Source organism: Portunus trituberculatus, chromosome 44, assembly GCF_017591435.1.
Source record: "Portunus trituberculatus isolate SZX2019 chromosome 44, ASM1759143v1, whole genome shotgun sequence".
Taxonomy (NCBI): domain Eukaryota; kingdom Metazoa; phylum Arthropoda; class Malacostraca; order Decapoda; family Portunidae; genus Portunus; species Portunus trituberculatus.
The window spans coordinates 6204087-6210370 of record NC_059298.1 but is presented as its reverse complement, the minus strand read 5'-3'; the positions used below and the strand labels follow the sequence as shown (position 1 = coordinate 6210370).

At 45.1% G+C, this 6284-nt stretch overlaps 1 protein-coding gene across 1 annotated transcript in view; it reads left to right on the top strand.

Moving 5' to 3' along the window:
* The first annotated feature begins 2874 nt into the window (after window positions 1-2874).
* LOC123519095 overlaps window positions 2875-6284 on the top strand; it is a 76474-nt gene continuing 73064 nt past the window's right edge. Inside the window, 1 exon segment of the mRNA XM_045280305.1 lies at window positions 2875-3329. The gene's annotated coding sequence lies outside the window, so the exon portion shown is untranslated.

The following is a 6284-nucleotide window of genomic DNA, read 5'->3' as shown; positions in this document are numbered from 1 at the left end:
GTGATGAATTTCTCCGGTGATGTCTAATTTCCTAAGGAGTGTAGTCTTTCAAGCCACATCAGCCACACTCCTCGGCCTCCAACCGCGTCGCTGAGCCAAGCAAGACGCGCGAGGCTGCCGTGCTGCTCTTGGTGTCTCTCATTGTGTAGTGCGTGGAAAGTTAAGAGACAGTCAAGCGACGTGAGTTTGCAGACGCGTGCACCAATCCTGAGAGACACTGATAATCCCGCAGCCCTGTCGAGTGGCCATACCAGGGAAACAGGTTACACATTTCTTCTGCATTCTAAAAAAATATATATACACTTGAATGAGATCCTGTAGAGAAAAAAAAAATAAATAAAAAGACGGAATCAGGAAGAACAGAAACAGTGAAGGACAGAAGGATGGGAAAGGCTCAGGAGGAGGAGGAGGAGGAGGAGGAGGAGGAGGAGGAGGAGGAGGAGGAGGAGGAGGAGGAGGAGGAGGAGGAGGAGGAGGAGGGGAAGGAAGGGGAGGAGGAAAGGGGGTGTGGGGGAAGGGGTTTTGGTTAACGAGGAGAACAAGTTACTCATTGCCTGAGCCTCTTCCCAGCCAACACCAAGCGTCGTTCTGTGTCCTTGCCTTCACCACCCTGCCATCCAAACCCCTGCTGCACCTACCCCACGCTGCGCACACCCTGCTACGCTCCAAAGCTACACACTCTCTCGCTCCCTTTATACCTTGCCCTTGTTTCACTCTACATCTCTCTCTCTCTCTCTCTCTCTCTCTCTCTCTCTCTCTCTCTCTCTCTCTCTCTCTCTCTCTCTCTCTCTCTGCTTCTTCTGTGACCTTACATCAATTTCCACGCCGGAAAGAGTTAACTAACAAATTTTAAGGGCTCAGGATTAAGAAATTTGAGGAATATCCTGTTTGTTGTACTTTTCCCCTTTTCTTATATTATTTCATCGTGATTTTACATTTTTAGACTTTATCAATAAAGTGAAGAATGTTTGCTTAGCGTTGCATTATTCTAAAATATTTCATATCAGTAAACAGTACAACAGTCTCTCTCTCTCTCTCTCTCTCTCTCTCTCTCTCTCTCTCTCTCTCTCTCTCTCTCTCTCTCTCTCTCTCTCTCTCTGTCACAAAGTTAACAAGTAAAATTTATAACGTAGCAACTGTGTGTCTGTAATAACGTTTTTAGGAACAGTTCAAGTAAAGACAGTGACTGACACAACACGACAAAAGCGAGAATATGAGCATCTCGGAACATATGCCACCTCCACTCCTTCCACCACCACCACCTGCTATCACTTCCCTCCCGCTGTCTCCACCTCATAGACACCTTCAGGAAAACACTATTCAAATATCTTTAACAGACACACTCCTTCTCCTTAATACGTCATCCTCCTCACTCTCCTTCCCCATGCAGCCAAACACATCACGGCGACACGTGACACAAAGTAGGCCACCACCACCATCAACAACAGGTATCGGTGGCCTGACGGGACCCAGAGTAATTCAGCCAATGAGACGCACACTTGGGCAACACCTTACAGCTGGTCGCCGGATGAAGGGCTTTGGTGGTGAGCGAAATTATTCTCCAGTTAACATCCTTCCTGCCTTGTGTGTCGGTGAATTATGATGATTTAATTCTGCCTATGTTACTCAGGACGTTATTTTCTTAGTAAACTATTCCGTTGTAACGTAAAAGATTCGAAAATTATTTATAGTAACTATGCAGCAGACTATGATGCTCATACATAACATCTCAAAGATGATGAATGGGCCTCTTTAAGATGAAGGCTAATATAAACTTCGAATAAAAGCCAAACGTCACAAGACAATATTTTTGTAACACTATCAGGTTTGTCCTAAGAGTTCATGTCTCTATGAGCGTCGTGGCTGATAGCAAGCGATCTCGTAAATTGTCTTTCACTTGACACGATTCGGCCGTTAAGTAACAGCCTGGTGACCCGACACCCCGCAAAGACTCCTGACTTGCAATAGCCATGGCGCTCTATTAAGAATGATGGGCTGATACATCAGGCCGCGACATGCGGACAAGCTTATCTGATGCAGTCGTACGCCGTAACGGCCAGCAGTGACCTCGACGCCTTCTTTCAAACACCTTCATTGGTCCTTTGAGAGAACGTAATGACTTTCGGCATAGACGAGAAGGGTGGGGCGAAAGGAGAGAGGCTGCCGCTAATGCAAGAGGGAAGTGACTGTTCGTGCTTCGTTTACAGTTTCTTAACACCGCCTTGCGTGAAGTTGAAGATAAAATTAAAGCAATGTAATGACATGTACTGGTGAAAATACACTGAACCATGGCAGAGTATACACTACTGTTAAATAAACTGCAGTCGCCCAACGCAAGCTTGCAAGACCTCTCTGGACTCCGCATCCGGACAGCTGTCTTGCGGCACCACCACCTGCCACCCTCCAAGCTGACGTCAGGGTGCATCCCACACCCACACACACACACACACACGTGTACCCGTGTCTTTAAATTCAGCAGTAAGTACACGTTACCATAATGTATGTTTTAATTAAAACGCTTAAGTTACATGTAAACCCTTCATAATGTATCTCAAATTAATTTATGGACATTTTTTTTTTTATCATATTCACAGTAACAATGATATTTTCTTTAATAGTGCTTAAAGAATCACTGCTAGCATTAGTATTACATGAAAACCAAACTCAATGGAAAAAGATAACAAAAAAAAAACAATGAAATAATGGCACTACTTGACTAGTGCCATTCCTCTCCGCGGCCCTTTGGCAGAGGGCAGAGCAGGAAGGCAGTAGCTGTGGGGCACGAGCGGAGAAACTAAGGATCAACTGACTATTGTGTAATCTTATATCCCTCAATTCCTACCCCGAGTTAGGGCTGCCACTGGCCAGACTCGTCAGTCGTCACCGGCCGCCCGGCAGTCACGCTGCGGGGCTGTGCGGTGCAGGTCACCCAAGGGCGCACTCTACACAAACGCTCAGTGGTGGCTCCCGCTGTGACTCGGCGAGGAGCGAAGTTAGCGAGGGCACCGGTTGGCAAGAAAATAGTGATAAAAATAACAAAGTGAAAGTTGTATGGCAAAATTGTATTCGGCACGAAGGCACAAAACCAGATTATCCTGTTTTATATCCCCGACATCTTGTCTCTGCCCCTTCTTGGCACGTACACCTCTGCAATGCGTATGAACATGACACCTGACTATTGAAGCTGCGTTCCTTGTGGCATAACAGCATTGTGATTCTTTGGCTTGTTTTCTGGGAAATCCCGTCCCAAGAGCCTCAGCACTGAGCAGCTCAAGAAACAGTACCTCCACCAAGAGCCTCCTTGTCACAGCAGCGTCCCAGACTGACAGGTGAGACAAACACCTTTCTCTAAACTGACATTATGATATACCTTCGTTAACAATTCTTAGTTTTACAAAACATATATATATATATATATATATATATATATATATATATATATATATATATATATATATATATATATATATATATATATATACACACACACACACACACACACACACACACACACACTTTCCTTGTGTCCAGCACGTGCCCCGTTTTCCCCTAACCATCCTGATTAGAGTACAAAGATTGGCATTATAAAGTGATAAAGAAATAAATGCAATAGACGAGACATCTCCTAAACACCCCACGGTTCAAGGATGGCGCCTCGGCCCAGAGTGAATAAAAAGGATCAGTTTGGCGACGGGTCTTTAAATCATGAGCTGTGGCTCGGGCTCGACACAATGGCACAGTCCGATAAGTCTGAGTGGACTCACGTGGCTTAATTCTACTCTCTCTGCTGTTGTATTGCTGTTAATGCGGGTGTTGTGTTTCTTTCCACAACATACACTTCCTAGGAGGGACAGTGAACATCTCTACTTGTTGCTTCTTACTAATTTGTGGAGCTATTAACTCAGTCTCGTCCAGTATATATCGCATTATCTTCTTAATTCCTTACACACTGACAAGAATAAAAGTGTAAACACAGGCAAACATCATCGAACATCAACAAACATCGTAAAATCATCGATAAAATGTTACATGTTTCAAACCCACAAACGACGATCACCACGATAGTTGTTGCTGTGCTAGAGACAGCTCCTTGTGCCCACAATATCAGTTTATTAATTATGCGTCTTAATACTTTCAAAATTAATTATATCATGGTGCAGTCTGTGACCTGACTCTTTGAGTGTCGGAGTGTTGACTTTATGATAGAGAATGCAAGCACACGTTGATATCTACGCATCACAACACTTCTTCACTACATGCTTCTGTATCGAAGGAAGGACGCTGGGTAGCACGGTATTGCCACAAACATGTACTGCTGTATGCCCTATCTGTCCACGCTGGAACTGTTTCATGTCGCTTGTACACATTAACACACGAATCAACATATGAAATTAAACAAAAAAGCATATAATAATGGTACAGTAATTGTGATTTATGTTGTTGTTTTTTTATGTTATGGCCTATAGAGCCTGTAGGCATACTTGAAGAGTATATGTGAGAAGCGCTGTTAAGCTTCTGCCATTAATAGCGCAGGCAATTTTATTTATAGTGGTACCCATATTAGGGCCTATATCACCACCCAAGCGCATCTTTGGTGCAACCACCTAGAGCCTGGGTATCATGGTGACATATAGGTAAGTGAGTTGGTGGTGTAAGTAACTTTAAACCACGCGACAAATAGCATAGCTTCAAAGTGTTATGTGGTGGGATTCGAACTTACACGAGAACGTCTGTCCGATCCCACGCTCACTACCTTATCCACTACGCCACCGCCTCAGTAGTAGTAGTAGTAGTAGTAGTAGTAGTAGTAGTAGTAGTAGTAGTAGTAGTAGTAGTAGTAGTAGTAGTAGTAGTAGTAGTAGTAGTAGTAGTAGTAGTAGTAGCTGAAGTAGTAGTTGTAGCTGAAAAGTAGTAGTAGTTGAAGAAATAGTAGTAGTAGTCAGAGAAGAAATAGTGGTAGTAGCAGCAGCAGCAGCAGCAGAAGCAGCAGCGGCAGCAGCAGCAGTGGTGGTGGTGGTGGTGGTGGTGGTGGTGGTGGTGGTGGTGGTGGTGGTGGTGGTGGTGGTGGTGGTGGTGGTGGTGGTGGTGGTGGTGGTGGTGGTGGTGGTGAGAGGAAGAGAGGAGAAAAGGAGAGGTGGTGAGGTGGTGGTGGTGGTGGTGGTGGTGGTGGTGGTGGTGGTGGTGGTGGTGGTGGTGGTGGTGGTGGTGGTGGTGGTGGTGGTGGTGGTGGTGGTGGTGGTGGTGGTGGTGGTGGTGGTGGTGGTGGTGGTGGTGGTGGTGGTGGTGGTGGTGGTGGTGGTGGTGGTGGTGGTGGTGGAAGAAGAAGAAGAAGAAGAAGAGAAGAAGAAGAAGAAGAAGAAGAAGAAGAAGAAGAAGAGAAGAAGAAGAAGAAGAAGAAGAAGAAGAAGAAGAAGAAGAAGAAGAAGTAGTAGTAGTAGTAGTAGTAGTAGTAGTAGTAGTAGTAGTAGTAGTAGTAGTAGTAGTAGTAGTAGTAGTAGTAGTAGTAGTAGTAGTAGTAGTAGTAGTAGTGACAACATGAATGACGATGGTAGCAATAGCGATGGTGGCAACGGCGGCGATAGTGGCCGTGGTGGAAGTGGGTGGTGGCGGTGGTGGTGTGGGCAGAGGCAGAGAGGCAGTGCGTGGATAAAGTTACGACTGCCATGACCCATCGACTTCCCTCACTAGTTCCCGTCCCTCGTCCCCACGTCTCGAGAGAACACGCCCCTCTGCTTAACATGACAGCTCTCCTAGACAGCAAGGATCCTGTCACTGGGTTTGTTGGTTGCTATACACAACCTGTCCCCTCTGCCCGCATCAGGTCGGTGTCACGCTGCCTCAAGGTTACAGTGGCACCTCTCACGTCCAACAGGTGGTCACGTTAGCATGAAAGTAACAGTTGTATGGGTGTCCGCCCCACAATGCGCGGCTATCACACTTCCAAATCCGAGCCTTACTCCCTTTTACAAGATTTGAGACACAATCGAGCAACAGTTACATGTATTCTTGAAAAGCGTAGCTCCAACTCAGTGTGCCGAACGTCGGTCTATCCGACCTAAAATCTTGTGACCCTAGTAAAATAATACTTATGCAGTTATTCTGATTTTATTTTATCAGAAAACAGTTCTTATTAACCGCGTGCCTGATCCTATGCATAAGGAACGACGTGAGTTGTATTGTGCTGAAACAAGATTAAAAAGGAAATAAAATATGATTATTGTAATTTCATTAGTTTTGCCAAACATTACACATTTATTGCATTTTTGTCTCCTATAAAATACCTT